General features: G+C 46.1%; 1 protein-coding gene across 2 annotated transcripts in view; it reads left to right on the top strand.

The window, feature by feature from the left end:
* MSH7 (MUTS homolog 7) overlaps window positions 1-16,792 on the top strand; it is a 64,173-nt gene that overhangs the window by 25,589 nt on the left and 21,792 nt on the right. The gene's annotated exons all lie outside the window — the stretch shown is intronic.

Below are 16,792 nucleotides of genomic sequence, written 5' to 3'. Positions count from 1 at the left end.
AAGGTCACCATGCAAGAGTTTCAACTGTCTTTATTGAGCACTTTGCAAACTCACTGGCTGACAAGTGAAAAGAGGGTAAAGCTGGAATATTACCAAGACAACATAAATCCCACATGTTGGTCTACATACATGTCCATAGAGACTCATGCTCAGCCTTATATTAGCACACCTATCCCCCTTCTATATCGCAGAAACATAGCTAGGTTTCGTACCAGATCTCATACATTTGCAATTGAGAAGGGAGCTTGGATGCATCAGCCTAGACATGCTAGAGTCCGTACCCTTTGTGACATGCAAACAGTTGAGACGGAGGCACAAGTGGCTCTACAGTGCTCCCGATATGCACATATCAGAGAGGACTACCAGCAGATACTGGAGGACTCCACTCAGCTGACATTAGTGCTCTCTACTGCCTCTCCGGTAGCATTGGGATCTTTTGTCACTCGTCTTTTTACCTGGCGTGAGGAACTCATAGACTCCTGATCCCTCTCCTTGAGGAGACTCTATTTTACACTGTATTGAGACGGGTCCCATGGGTCATTTTTGGCCCCTCGAGGACGTTAATAGACTCTACTTCTACTTCTACTTCTCTCTCTCTCTCGCTCTCTTTCTTTTCTTGTCACCTTTGTTTTCCAAAGTTTATCAATTTATAAGATTGAGCTTATATGTAAAGATCAAGCTCCGGAGCATCTTCAAATCATCATAAGTGCCCGAGACTAGATTCTCCCCTCAGCCATAGCAATCTGTTTTCACACACATTGGGCAGACCCAGCTTGGGTGCTTCATACATCAACGCCAATCACACACATTTTTTCCTTTGTAGTGTGTAACAGAACTCACTCAAATTCTTGGAAGGCCCCATTCTATTCCTAACCACTTGCTAAGTCGTAATCTCCCCCCCCATGCATTTTTATTAGCTTTTGTCCCTTTGGTTCTTTCTCTAGTCTATTAACCACATTTTGCCCCTAGGCACTTAGCCCTAGGTGCATGGCTAACAAATTAACCAACATTAATGTGCATGGAGATTCCCAGAGCCTTCTAGTCCTCTTGGACCCTGTCATGAAAGACCTTGACATAAATCCTTGACCGAACCAATTTTTAACACCTCACAACCACCTGCATCTATATACATACCACCGGTTTCTCTAAGGACTTTCTATCATTGGGATCTATTTGAGGTCTTGCTACATTCTAACTGGAAGGTAACATTCCTCATGTCTTCAAGCATTAGCCTCCTTAATGTTGAAATTTGGGAATGCTCTTTGTATCTAGTGAACACATTTCTAGATAGCCTCTAGTAAAGGAAGACCATGCCAAGCAATCAATACTGTAGGTATCTTTCGACTTCGAATAGTTTTCTTCTCAGTTTAGGATTTCTGTTGGCTTGCATGTTGCATTTTCCTCTAATTCTTGTAGCATAACAATTCCATCAATTAATGAATTAATTGGTAGCAAAAATCGGTTTAACAAAACACTCATGATACATTGGATACACCTTCCAACTTTGTGGTAATTCTAACTGATAGGCAACCTTGGTAATTCTAACTGATAGGCAACCTTGCCTATTCTCTTTAGAATTAACCACGGCTCACAATATCGGGGTGGTATCTTCGGATTTCTCTATAGGTCCTGTTCTCATCCGCATAAGTCTTAGCCCAATCCATGGCTTGGCAGATGTTTGACTTAGCATACTCCGCATGTGGACTATATAGTCCGTGGCTCTATAGTTGGAGTTCCAACATACTTCGCATCTGGATCATATATTCCACAGTACCACATACTTTTTATGAAACTCCAATTGTAGTTGGACTATATAGTCCCCAATGCTATGTACTTTTTGTGGAACACCAACTATCAATGGATTAGGTATAATTCCATAATTCCGTTCGAAAGGACTCATTCTTGTGGATGAATGCTTTCTATCATTATAAACAAATTCTAATAAAGGTGCAACCACTTGTTCCAAGAACTATGTCTCAATGAAACATATTCATATCTTCGAGAGTACAGTTGACTCTCCGTTTTTTAGTATGATTCCCACTACTCATTCCTAATAGTCCTAAGCGCATCAAATACAACAACTGGTAAATCTTGTATCCCTATATGATATTTATGGATTTTGGTAAATCTATGCAGACAAAATACGTTACTTAAAAACAAATCCGTTACTTGCGGGCACCTTATTGATTGTTTAGTGAGCCGTCTTGGTAAGATAGTCAACTACCGCATGGATAGAATCATATCGTTCTTGTGTTGGTGGCAGTCTAAGTATAAAGTCCATGGAGATGCTCTCTCATCTACCTGTTGGTATTTCCAATGTCTATATAAGGCCAGATGCCTTCAGCCCTTCTGCCTTAGTCACTTGACACGAAAAACGTTACGTGGCATATTCATGAATAGGCTTTTTCATCTTTGGCCAAACTTATGAGCTCGTATGTCTTTTCAACACTTGGATATCTTGCACATGGGTTATCATAGCATTGAAGGATAATCTTTTGTCCAAGATCATTCCAATTTGGTGTTACTACTTTGCCATTCCTTTTAAGCATACCATCAATTTTGGTATATCTTGCATATGTAGATGCCATGCCATCTATTACCTCGGGTTTTATCACAATAGCCTTAGGCTATAGGCTTTGGACATATTTGAGCACTTTTTGTGCTTCTCTAACCTCAGTCATTACAACACTTTCTAATACTGTGAAACTCATATTATGCATAATGCGTAACAATGCATCAACAACTTTATTATCCTTCCTCTTCAATATCAAATGTAGAATTCTTGCATGAGCTCCTCTTGTCACACTTGGTGGCTGTTCAAATGAAGTTGTTACAAAAATATTTCAGAGTATCATGATTGACATTAACATAAAACTCTGTACCATTTAAATAATGTCTCCACTGCTTGATCACGACATATAACTCTTGCTCATGGGGCCAATTCTTGTGAGAAGGTGAAAGCTTCTTGCTTTCAAAGGCAACTGGCCTCCCTTCTTGCAATAGAACCGCTCCTACTGCAATGCCACTTGCATTGGTTTCTAGGAGAAAGGGTTACCGGGGATTAACAATTCTTAACATAGGTCCTTGAGCTACTATTTTCTTAAAGCTTTCTTGTTGATTCTTTCTCGAGATGCAAGATGCTTTGTCTGAGGACAACCTAGTCAATGGAGATACAATATCAAAATGTGCTCTAAACAAGTCCTACAGATGATTGCGAAGCTGTCACATTCTTAGATACTAGCCACACTAAAATTGCAGCGATCACCTTTGGATCCATTTCAACCCTATTAGGAGTTACAATGAAACCAAGATAGTTTAGCTTAACCAATGTTTCGTGACGCATGCACACATAGACTATAGTGTACATTGCACACATACACAAACAAAAACATATGCGCACAAAAAACAGTGCACATACATAGACTATAGTACACAATGCACACGCGCACACACACATTGACTATAGTGCACAGTGTACACACACACACACACACACACACACACACACACGAAAGTGCTAATACATAGACTATTACACAATGCACACACATACACATACACGTACATGTACACATACACATACACGTACATGTGCACATACAAAGAAAAAAAAATAACAAAAAAATTATGAGAGTTGTGCATGTGCTTCTGAGAGAGAGAGAGAGATATATTGCTGTCTTTAGGAGGCCTTTTGGGCCTATGGGACAAAGTACAATAGCAGAGTGACACATGCTCATACAAGGTGCTATGGGTTGAGGCCAAGGGCTCACTAAGACCCTTTGCTGAGTACTATACTAAACTAAGCTCAAAAGTACAAACACAAACTCAAAGTCTGGAATAATAGCTAGACTCAATCTCAAAATCGGAGTCAGAATACATAGCCATGTGCCGTGGTGGGCACTCCTGTGAGCTATGAAAATATCTCATATCTGTGTCTATCTGATTGCCTCACGCTGTGGTGGGGGGCGTGGTCTCCATGATCTTTGTATCCAATGGACCATGTCGATAATGACACCTCTGATCGGATGGTCTCCACCTAATAAAGCAGTGATGGCTGGACCTCCATCGTGCGTGCTTTGGTCCAATGCCGCATCATGTGTGGCTCTTGCGTCTCTTGTTGCATCCCTGTCGTCGTCTTGTCCCACTAGTCCATGCTGCCCTCCTGTCGTGTATCTCCTCCCTTACTCCGACATGCCTAGGAGCAGTCTCAAATGTGTAAAAATTGGTCATGTCGCTGAGCTCGAACTACCCCTTTCTCTTGTGGCACTGGCCTCTCTTGCTTTGTGCTCTGGGGCATAAGGAAATCTCTATGTTGTTTCATCTCCATCAGATAGAGGCTGATGTAGACCTGGTCTTAAAAGTGAATTAGTCGGGATAGAGGCTCGAAGTCATGTTGCTTTTGGAAGAGGTAGTGATAACGTCCTCGAATCTTGTAGTAGATTGGATAAGTACATAGGAAATGCTCCTCCATCTCTATCTCTCCCAGAGTCATAATTTGCAAATCCGTTGCTCCTTAGGTATATCTGTGGCTTTCCTTGTCTCAATCCTCAGCTGATGGGATAAGACCCGCATTTGTCCAATGGCAATCGTAAGGGCATGTGAAACTCGCTTGTCCTTTAGATAGTGGGGTTTGAAGATCACTCCATCCTCCGGCACTCTCAAGAAATGGTCGTGGTAGAATCGGGTCTTGGTGGGGAACTCTTGGTCCCCTCCCAAAAAGTCAGTGACTTATAAAGTTGAAGTAGGTCCAACCGTATAATACGGTTGATTTCATCCCGTGGGACCAAGGGTTCAGGAGCATCCAAGTTGTACTGAAAGGGGGGAGAAAAACCATCTGATACCCTGTCTATCAAACCATCTGGAAATGCATGCATACTAGGCCATGCGAGCCCCACTCTCAGCTGGTCTCACTAGCCTCTCTCTAGGTAAGGCCCATACCCTATGAAGATAAGTAACTGTATGGAAGATGGCATCAATCTCGAGCGGTGCCATGGCAAACGCTGTCTGTATGATCTAGAGGGGGGTTGAAGGCTACCTCTGGATCATGCTGGATCCCATAGTCACCTGCAACCTCTCGAAGCATCGCCACTCAGTTCGCTGTCAGGTCATGCCTCTCTCTAGGTAAGGCCCAGACCCTATGAAGATAACTGTATGGAAGATGGCATCAATCTCGAGCGGTGTCATGGCAAATGCTGCCTGTATGATCTAGTGGGGGGTTGAAGGCTACCTCTAGATCATGTTGGATCCCATAGTCACTTGCAACCTCTCGAAGCGTCGCCACTCAGTTCGTTGTCAGGTCACACCCCAAAAAGGTGCTGCGTACATGGCTGTCAGCCTCACCAACATGTCAAATAGCCGTCCCTTCGTCAGGGGTCCTCAAAAAGTGCCTGAGAGCACTGTTGCCTTAGTCGAGCTAGAGCTCCTTGCCCTCGAGTAAGACGTGCCCCGGTTGCCTAGGTCATTGTAAAGATTGGCCCGGCAAAGATTGCCCTAAGTAGATGTAGGATTGTACGATCTCCACTTGCTCTCTTCGGTAGGCAAAGCTATGTCGATGAAGTGCTAGCCGTGTGTTAAAAATCATAACCTTGGTCTTGCCAAGGTTAACTGTCAAGTCTCTCTATCTTTGCCAAACACCTCTAGGGCATCTAGGTGTCTTTGTAGGCCTACCCGTTGAGGAGGATAGAAGGACTATGTCATCTGCATACAATAACAATTGTATCATCAGATCGGCTAGCTGCGATCCCTCACTTCCCAAGTGCTCAATGAATGTTGTGACCTCATCAGTATATAGCCCAAATAGTTTCGATGAGAGGGGGCATCCCTATCGTGCTCTCGACCCAGCTTGACAGGCACATACTCTCCCTCTGACTGACTCATATAAACTCACCACCCCCAAATCATGACATCTGGAATCGGCATCTCTTGTAGTCATCAGATCATGCGAGATGGTGAAACTGTGTCAAAAGCCTTCGGAAAGTCTACAAGGTAGGCATAGACTTTGTGGGATCTCGATCTTGCCTGCTCAATGATTGCTCGCAGAGTGAAAATATGATCAAGAGTGGAATGCTGTCTCCTAAAACCATCCTGTCCTAGAGCTCGTTGCTCGTGTGTCTGTGTGTAGGAGCTGATCTCTCTCTTTGGCACTGACTCATAGATCTTGGCTAGTGTGTGACCAATCAGGAGAGTGCAATACTTCTCAGTATCCATGGAATCTCCGTCTTTGTGTGTCAGCACAATGATGGTGGTACTCCAAGCAAGAGTAAAGCCATGAAATACAGCATGATTGAATTTGTGTGCTAGGGTCGGGGCCAAGACGTCCGGTCCATGTGCAAAGTGCTCAGTCCGTAGCCCCTCGTGGTCTTGGGCTCTCCTGTTGTGGAGACTGTTTGTTATCGCTGTGTATGAAAGAACTCTGCTAAATCTGAATGCATCATCTCTGGCAGGTCCTTCGAGAACTCTGCTAAATCTGAATGCATTGTTTACATCTTTGGCAGGTCCTTCGAGAACTCTACTAAATCTGAAGGCATTGTACTTAATCTCTGGCAGGTTTTCGAGAACTCCATCAATATTTGATGGCTGCTTATAGTTCACAATGATCCAGAAGGTTCTTGGCTGATCCTTTCTTGCTGTTTGCAGGTGCAGAGTTCCTCAGGGGCAGGTCGCCATGGCAATGTGAGCCCGAATAGGGGGTTGGGTTTGGTATTAGCCCATGGGGCAGGGTAGGCAGCACACAGGGACAGAGGCTAGGGGCTAAAAGAGCCCCACAGGTAGGCAATGGGTTGAAACAGCCCGCGATGGCAAGTGGGGGTTAAGAAGCTCCCATGAGTGGAGTGGGGATAGCACAGCTTTGCGTTGTGTTTAAAGGCTGGCGGGGAGCCCCCGCGATGTGGTAGATAGACGTGGGGGTGCTAGAAGGTGCCGCAACAGGGAGACCCTCCCGACGTTGCAGAGGGGGGTTGGAGAAGGGTCGCAACAGGTTGGGAGGGGGCAAGAAGAGAGAGGCAATAGAAATTGTATATAGATCGAGGGATACAACCACAGCCAAGGGGCTGGGAGAGCGAAAGTTGGTATATCTCTGCCTCAAGCTTCGCCAAGTAGTCATGTTTGTTCTTTCACACAAGTCGACGAAAGAGCGTCCTTGTGTAATCTCTCGTTGCAGACGAGCATGCGTTTCTCTGCATTCTCCATCATACCAACCATTCTGTGGGGCAGTCGAGCACGAGGGTACAACGGGAGGTTTTGAATGTGGGAAAGCGTTTGCTGTTGACTCATATAATATTTATGCCAAGCAACTAGTGCATTCATCCAGTGATCCACTCATGTCTAGAGTTTGTAGGCTAGAGAAAGAAAGAAAGAAAGACTTATTAACGTCCGTGGGAGGCCTCGCGGGCCTATGGGACAAAGTGCGCAAAAAAAGTAGACTCATACAAGCTTCAATGGGCTAGAGCAAAGGGTGTGCTAGGGCCCTTGCTTAGTACTAATCTATGCTAGCAAAATCATAACCATAATCAGAACCAGTCAAGCGCAAGCTGAACCAAGTTGATCTCGGAGCTGGGACTCAGAAACTGAAGCCGGCATAGTGATGGCTCTCTAGTGAATTGTGAAAATATCTTGTATTTGTGTTTGTCGAGCCGTCTCGCGCTGTGGCGGGGGATGCGGTCTCCTCGATCTCTGAACTCTCTGGGCTATGTCTAGGGTGACCCCTTGTCTTTGTCGATCCCCTCTGAGGAAAGCTGTGATAGGTCGGACCTCAATAGAATGTGCTCTCAACACTCTCTGTCTCATGCGTGATCTCTGTGTCCGTCTCGTAGTGGCACCGTATCGGCTCTCTGCTGATCCAAGCTGCCCTCATATCGGCTAGCTCATCCTCCTCTGCTCCATTGTGTCTTGGAGCTGACTGATATGTATAGAAGTCTATGACGTGTCGTTGTGTTCAGTGAGCCTCCATGTCCTGTGGTCTAGCTGACTCTTGCTGCTCTCTAATCCGCTGCAGGAGTTTCTCCCTGTGCTGGCGCATCTCCATTAGATAGAGACCAAAACAGACTTGGTCATGGAAATGGATGAGTCGTGATAGTTGACCGAAGCCACTCCCCTCTTGGTAGAGACAGTGGTAGCATCCCCGTATCTCATAATAGGCTGAGCAAATACAGAGAAAATGCTCCTCTGTCTCAACCACCCCCTGCGTACATAGCATGCAAATCCTCTACTCTCTGAGTATAGCCTGAGTATAGCTGCAGCTCTTCTTGCCTCAATCATTAGCTGATGTGATGAAACACACATCTGTCCAATGGCAATCCTCAGTGCATGTGAGACTCCTCTGTCCTCGAGGTAGTGGGGTCTGATGACGAATCCCTCCTGATACTCTCAGGAAGTGGTCGCGATAGAATTGGATCTTGGTGGGGACCTCTTCTACCCCTCCCCAAGTCCAAGATGTGTGGAGTTGGAGGAGATCTAATTGTATGATACGGTTGATCTCATCTCGTGGGATCGACTCAGGAGGCGCATCCATGTTGTACTATAAGAGAGGAAGTATGTCCATCTGAATACCGTGCCTGGCAAGCCAGGTGTATATACATGCATGCCATGTGTCTGCCTTGCCCTCTGCTAGTCGTTTGGATGACTCCAGGGCTAGCCTGGAAAGTCTCCAGTGAGGTAAGTTCCAAACTCTGTGGGTGAAAGTCTCTGTCTGACAGATGGCATCAACCTGGAGAGGTGTCATGGCGAACTCTGCCTGTACTATCTCACGTGGGAGTGAGGGCTTACATCGAATCTTCTTGGACCCCATGATCACCTGTAGCCGCTCAAATTTCCTCCACTCTTCCTTCGGGAGATCGCATCCCCAGAAGGGCGCCGCATACATGGCAGTTGGTTGCACTAGCATATCAAAAAGCCAACCCTTCATCGGTGGATCCTAGAAGTGTGCTTGGAAGCACGGTCGCTCTAGTCGAGCCAAAGCACTCCGTCGTTGTGTGGGTTGTGCTTGGGCTGCATGGGTCATTGTGAAGAGGGATCTCTTTGGAAAGAAACTCATACAAGCCACAAAGGGTTGAAATAAAGGGCGTGCTAGGGCCCTTGCTGAGTACTATGCGAAACTAAACTATATAGCTCAAAATCTCAAAGCAAAAACTAGAGCTGAAAAACTGAGGAAGATGGGTCATTGTGAAGAGGGATCCTCTGAAGACTGCTCTTTATTGATTCTCATGCTGCCCACATGTTTGCTAACTCCTCCTCCACCCCTCTATGGCTCGGATTGCCCCAGCATAGAAGTCCGTGACATGTCGTTGTGATTGGTCTGCCTTAGCATTATGTGGTGCTATCAATGCCTATTGCTGTCTGATTTGTTGTAGTAGCGTCTCTCTGTGTCATTTTATCTCGATCAAATAGAGCCCAATGCAGATCTTATCATGGAACTGGATTAGTTGTAGAGTGGACGAAAGCCTTGCTGCTCTTGAAAGAGGCAGTGGTAGCATCCTTGGATCTCATAATAGGTTGGGCAGACACATAAGAAATGCTCCTTTGTCTCAATTGTCTCCAATGTGCATAACCTATAGATCCGTTGTTCTCTAGGTAAGCCTGCAACTCTCCTTGTCTTGATCCCCCGTTTATGTGACGAGACCCGCATCTATCCAGTGGCAACTCTTAGTGCATGTGAAACTCCTCTGTCCTCAAGATACTAGGGTCTGGTGATGAGTCCATCCTCTGATACTCTCAAAAAATGATCGCCATAGAATTGGATCTCGGTGGAGAACTCCTGTCTCCCCTCCTGTCCCCAAAAGTCCGCCGAGATGTATACAGCAGAAAGAGGTTTAACCGTATGATACGGCTAAGCTCATCTCGAGGGATTGATTCGGGAGGTGCTTCCTTGTTGTACTAGAAGGGGGGTAGTCAGTCCATTTGGATATTGTGACTGGCAAACCATGTTGATACGTGTGCATACCATGTATCAGCCCTACTCTCTGCTAGTCGTATGGAGGTCTCTATTGCCTGCTTTGGTAGTCTCCTGTCGTGCGGTATGGAAGAAACTCATTGTCTGGAAGGTGGCATCGACCTGGAGAGGTGTCATGGTGAACTCTACTTCTACTATCTGATGTGGGACTGAGGGCTTACTCATAATCATCCCGGAACCCATAATCTCATGCGGCCCCGCTTAAATCTCTTACACTCTATCACCGAAGGTCGCTCCCTTAGAATGGTGCTGCATACATGGCAATCGGCCTCACGAATGTGTCAAAAAGCTATCTATAGTTTGGCCAAAGCTCCCTGTTCACGTGTGAGTCGAGCTCTGGCCGCATGGATCACCTGTAAACTGACCCTACGAAGACTGCCCCCAAGTATGTGTAGGACTGCGCTATCTCTTTTGGCTCATCTCGGTAAGTGAAGCTATGTCGGTGTAGGACATGTCATCCGTGGTATATATTTGTATCATCAAGTCGGCCAGGGCCTAGCAGTGATCCCTCGCCTCATAGGCGGTCAATGAAGGATGCGAGATTGTTAATGTAGAGCTCGAAGAGGGTCGGTGAAAGAGAGTACCCCTGCTTCACTCCGATTGTGCTCTCAACTCTGTCTACTAGATCTCTTGGGGCCCGAACTCTCCCTTTGACGGACTCGTATAGGCTCATCACTCCCCAAATCAGAACCTCTGGAATCTACATCTCTTGAAGCCTCCTGATCATATGCGAGTGGGGGATAATGTCGAAGGCCTCCCGGAAGTCTACAAAGGAAGCGTAGATTTTTTGGTGTCGAGATAGATAGATAGATATAGAGAGAGAGAGAGAGAGAGAGAGAGAGAGAGAGAGAGAGAGAGAGAGAGAGAGAGAGAGATGTATTACCGTCTGCGGGAGGACTCGTGGGCCTATGGGACAAAGTACAAAGTACACCAAAAAAGAAAACTCATGCAAGCCTCAGTGGGCTGGAGCAAAGGGCACGCTAGGGCCCTTGCTGAGCGCTAAACTGATCTACAGAGCTCAATAGCTCGAGAAAAAATTAGATATAAATTAGAGACTAGCTGAAGTAGGCTGAGAGCTGGGACTCAAAAGCCAAAAATCGGCACCGTGGTGGCTCGTCTGTGAGCGGCGAAAATGTCTCGCATCTGCGTCTGTTGGGTTGTCTCACGTTGTAATGGCTGGGGAGGGCGTGGTCTCCCCGATTGTTGAACCGTTGGGCTATGTTCAGAGTGACCCCTCGTATCGGGCAGTCTCCCCTGAGGAAAACTGTGATACGCCGGACTTCAATAGAGTGTGCTCTAATCGCTCTTTGTGCCGTAGGTGCTCTCTGGGTCCCTCTCTCAGTGATCTAGGCTGCTCGCATATCAGCTATCTCCTCCTCCATCCCGATGTGTCCTGGAGTTGACTCAAATGCATAAAGTATGTGACGTGTCGTTGTGCTCTATTAGCCTCTATACCATGTGGTCTGGTCGCCTTTTCCTGCTCTCTAATCTATCGTAGTAGAGTCTCCCTGCATCGGCGCATCTCAAGTAGATATAGTCGTATGCAGACCTGGTTATGGCATCAGTCGTGAGAGTGGGCCGAAGCCACTCCCTTCTTGGTAGAGGCAATTGTATTTTCCCCTGATCTCATAATAGGTTGGGCAGGCACATAGAAAATGCTTCTCTATCTCAACCACTCCTAGTGTGCATAACATATAGACCCGTTGCTCTCTGGATATGCGTGCTGCTCTCCTCATCTCAATCGTGAACTGATGAGATGAAACACTCATCTGTCCAATGGCGATCCTCAGTGCATGCAAGACTCCCTTGTCCTTGAGATACTGGGGGTCTGATGATGATTCCCTCCCCCGATACTCTCCGGAAGTGGTTGCGATAGAATTGGGACTTGGTGGGGAGCTCCTAGTCGCCCCCAAGTTCGAAATGTATGGAGTTGGAGGAGATCTAACCGTATGATATGGGTAATCTCATCTCGCGGATTGACTCAGGGGGTGCGTCCATGCTATACTGAAAAGGGGGAGCTTGTCCATCTGAATACCGTGTCTGGTAAACCATGTGGATATCCGTGCATACCATGTGTCTGCGCCTCTCTCTACTAGTCGCCTGGATGACTCCAGGGTCAGTCTTGGTAGTCTCCATCGAGGTAAGTCCTAGACTTTGTGGATGAATGTCATTGTCTGAAAGATGGCATCAATTTGTAGATGAGTCATGGCGAAGTTTTCCTGTACTATCTCATGTGGAACCGAGGGCTTACTCCGAATCATCCTGGATCCCATAATCACTTGTATCCACTCAAATTTCCTCCACTCGTCGGCCGTCAATATATCACTCCCTTAGAAGGGTGTTGCATACATAGCAATCGGTCGCACTAGTGTGTCGAAGAGCCATCCCTTTGTCGGTGGGTTTCGGAAGTGTTCTTGGAAGCATTGTCTCTAGCTGAGCTAGAGCACTCCGCCCGCGTGTGGGTAGTGCCTGGGCTGCATGGGTCATCGTGAAAATGAGCCCTGTGAACACTGCTCCCAAATATGTGTAGGACTGCACTATCTCCACTGGCTCACCACAGTAAGTGAAGCTGAGTTGATGGGCCACTACGTGTGAGGTGTTGAAGACCATAACCTTGGTGGAGATACATGTTCCAGAGATGTTGATTTAGGGTGTGGTGAGCCTGTATGAGTCAGTCAGAGATGGAGCTTGTGCCCCAAGTGGTCTATTGGGCTGGGTCAAGAGCACGATTGAGGTGAAGCAAGGCTGTCCACTCTCACCAACCCTCTTTGAACTTTACATCGATGAGATCGCATCCTTCATAGACCACCTAGGAGGCGAGGATCACTATTGGCCAACCTCATGATACAAATATTGCTATAGGCTGATGACATAGTCCTTATATCATCTTCGACGGATGGGCTGCAGAGACATCTGGAGGCCCTAGAGTTGTTCTGCAGAGAGAGAAACCTGACATGCAATATAGTCTCCTGATCATGCAAGATCGCGGGACAGTGTCAAAGGCCTTCCGAAAGTCTACAAAGCATGTGTAGACTTTCTAGTGTCTAGACCTTGCCTCCTCAATGATAGCCCTCAGAGTGAAGATGTGATCTAGAGTAGAGTGCTGCCTTTGGAATCCTGCCTGTCCTAGTGCGTGTTGCTCCCGAGCCTCCGTATGACTACTGAGCTCCCTCTCTAATACCTATCCGTAAATCTTGGCCAATCATGAGTGTACCGTAGTTCCCAGTCTCCATAGGTTCCTGGCTTTGTGTAATGGCACAATAGTGTTGGTGCTCCAAGCAAGTGGGAAGCTGCGACAAACAGCTTGGTTGAACATCTGTGCTAGGACTTGAGCTAAAACTCCTGCCCATGTGCAAAGTGCTCAGTTCATAGGACCTCATGGTCTTGTGCTTTCTGATTGTGTAGTTGACGGAGTGCAGCCCGTACATTTGGTGTGGTAAACAAGTGACAGGTGGCGAGCCTGGGCATAGAGGACATGTCCAGTGGTGTCTGCATCTGGGCATCATAGAGGGAACATGCATACGTGTGCCACACACCTGGGTCAGTGATGGGGATAGGTGGCTTCCCCTCCGATAGAAACCCCCCCAGTGGTCGGGTCTCCTTAAAAAAATATGGCAATCTCATCCATCTTGTGTGTGAGAAAGGCTCGCCTCTTGCAGCATGTCAATCGTCGAAAGATCCTCTGTGTCTCAAATGACATTAGATGACCCAAGGCTTGCTCCCGTGTGAGGTGGGTTGTTACGCTCAAGTTGAGGTAACATGACCTCGGAAGGGTCAGTCGGCATTTTCCTTTAAAGGATCAATGTTTGTATTATATTTGTTTGGGCTTCATGTAAATGATAAAAAAGGAATCAAGGTCAAGGTCCTTGGTGAGGGTGATATGGCACTAGACTAGGTGGATCTAAGGCTAAGGGACCTAAATGCATGAAATGTGCCAAGGGGCAAATGTTTTTAATGATATCCCAAGAGAGGGGTAAATGATGCATTAAGGAAGGACCCTAGAATGAAGACATGTGGCATACTAGATCCGTCTAGGGAATTTTGGGGCTTGGTGGAATTTTGTAAGCAAGAGCTTTCACGTAACAGTGGATTTTTTACCACCGAGGTGGGCTGGGAGGATAATCGATGTGTCTATGCCCGTGCTTGGAGAAAAAACAGAGACGTACTAGATTTTCGCGTATCATTTGGTATCAGAGCGACATGTGATTGGAAAAGTGGGATTACAGACTAGCGATCGCGAGAGGTTTGGGATTGGCTGGGCGTATGACGACGGACAATACGGAGTCCAAATTCTACATAGATCGTGGTTTGGTAGTTCATCAGTCTGGGTAGCGTTGATGAGCAGTGCACGACGAGAGCTACTGTGTGGTTACGGAACTAGCTGTTGTGATATTTAGGGCATTAATTGTTCACGGATGTCATCGCAATTCAAAGAACCATGGAGAACGTTGTTAACCTCCAAGCTCGAATAATTAATTCGTAGGATATCAGGGTGGCGCACGCATTGGTCACGGTTTGGTGCTCCTTGGCATCGCGTGAGGAATTTGGTTAGTACTGAAGACTGGGACGGAACATTATATGATTGGTTGGCGTTCGTATCGTGGGTCAATTGATGTGTGAAGTCTGTGAGTAAAATCGTCACGTAGAACAGTCTTTTTTGTCATCAAATTGATCACTTTGGTGTAGCTGTTAATTACGTTTATTTACGGGCATAATTTTGAAGCATGAAACAGTTTAGCTTGGGCCTAAGGTCACAATAGTATCCGGTGGAATTTGGTGAAGGAGATCCCGGGAGCAGACAACCATTGGGACGGTGGTATTGACAGGGGACACGTCATTTAAGGTCCTTGGACCTTGAAGAAGAAGAAAAAAAAAAGAGAGAGAGAGCCACATCATCCATTCAGGACAGATTATAAATGCAGATTTGGAGTGGCTTACAGAAATATAACCAGGGAGCTCTCTATGCCTTCTAAGTTTTGTTGGAGTATATGCTCGTTTATTTGCCTTGGCGTTTGAGTTATTTCAGATTGCAGATATTTCCCTAGTATAGGGAAAAGATTTCGGTTTGGTTCTCAACTAATTTCAGTTGATGGTTACGCCTGTTGAGGCACCTTTTTGTGGTTATGAGATTGAACAGCAGTTTGTAAATACAGTTCTTGGCGGTGTTTAAAAAAAAAAAAAAACCCCACCCATCGACCTAAATGGAAGTAAAAGAAGAAGCTTCTAGGGTGGATCCCGTAGAGTTGGCAGTCCAGCCGACCCCGCAGGTGTCGCGCCCAGCAGGTCATACACTATCTGGCAGAATTGCAATGTTAGAGGATGCCTTGCAATAGATTTTAGCGCAACAGTTACAAGCAAATGTAGGGCAATCTGAGCTTAGGAAAATGATACATAGTATGTCTGCTAGACCATCGCGTGAAGAGAAAGGTAAATCTCCAATGGAACCGGAGTCCACTATTCATACGGTTGAGCCTAGGAGGGCTAAGGTGCCTAATATTGCCAATTATAGGCCAGAAAAGTATTCTGGTCGGATGTCTGACCGTAGTTCCGATATCATAAAGACCTGGTTACACAAATGGGACGAGGCATTCACCATTTGTGAAATCAGGAATGATATGAAGAAAATCTGCGAGGCCACCCATATGTTTAATGAGGCAGCGGATAGGTGGTGGATAAAACAATAGAAAGATGGATTGGCATCCACTACTTGGGAGGGGTTTAAAAAAGAGTTTAGAAAACACTTCTTACCTCCTGACGAAGCATCCTGAGCTTGGGATCAGTATTGAAACCTTCGTCAGAGAAATTTATCGGTGGCAGAATACACTGATAAGTTTAGAGAAAGTGTAATGAAGGTTGATGAACCTCTACCTCAGTCAATCCAGGTAAAAGATTTTATCTTTGGATTGAATGATCGGATCAAGATGGAAGTTCGGGCTAAGTATGCGAACACGCTAGATGAAGCAATTGCCATAGCCCTGAACTATGAGGATGCAAAAGGGAACGGACCAAGTGGGTTTGTGCAGGTTGGGACTCGATATGAGTACCCGAAGAAAATTGGGTTTAAGAAGAAGTGGATTGGTAAAGGGAGTGCCTTACAGCCTAGTGGTCAAACCAAGCAGGCGAAACCAGTTGAGACTCCAAAATCAAGTACCACCATTGGAATGAAAAGAAAAGTAATACCAATGGCAGCCCGGGCTTGGTCGAAGTCTTCTTTGAACCCAGAGCAAAGGGAAAAAGCGAGGAGAGAAGGCTTGTGTTTTGGATGCCTTCAGCCTCATCAGTGGAAAGATTGTCCACGAAACAAGGATCGTCGGATGGCTGAGATGGTGATCTCAGAATGCGACGTGGAAATGGAGGGAAGTCCCAGAGCAGAACAGATGCAGATTCAGCTAGCGGGATCTTCTCAAAGGTCAGTACCTTTTTTGTTGTGTGTGTCTGTTGCTAAGTTAGTAACTAGTGCACGTGATAATATCCTGTCAAAGCCCGCAACAACGGGATAGACAGCCTTTAATGATACGGAGTTAATTAAGACGAAACGGCAAGTAGCTAATCATGATGTCATTGTGTTGTTTGACTCAGCGTCAACGCAAAATGTAATTGACTCCAAGCTTGTAAAGAGGTTGAAACTAAAGACTAGCCCATCTGACTATGCATATACAGTCAGAATGACAGATGGAAGTTCAACTGAAGTATGGGACCAAAGGGTTACCCAGATGGAGCTTCGAATTCAGGACTATGCTGAGAAGCTTGATTTTGAAATGACTAAGCTTGCTCATGCAGACATAGCCCTGGATAAGGCTTGGCATTCTAGAAAGAATCCAGCCATAGATTGGAAAAAGCACATTT

The sequence above is a fragment of the Dipteris shenzhenensis genome, chromosome 14 (genome assembly GCF_047967505.1).
Source record: "Dipteris shenzhenensis isolate YYH24624 ecotype China chromosome 14, Dip_SZ_1.0, whole genome shotgun sequence".
Taxonomy (NCBI): domain Eukaryota; kingdom Viridiplantae; phylum Streptophyta; class Polypodiopsida; order Gleicheniales; family Dipteridaceae; genus Dipteris; species Dipteris shenzhenensis.
Note: the sequence above shows the minus strand (reverse complement) of the source record. Positions and strands in the feature narration are given on the sequence as shown.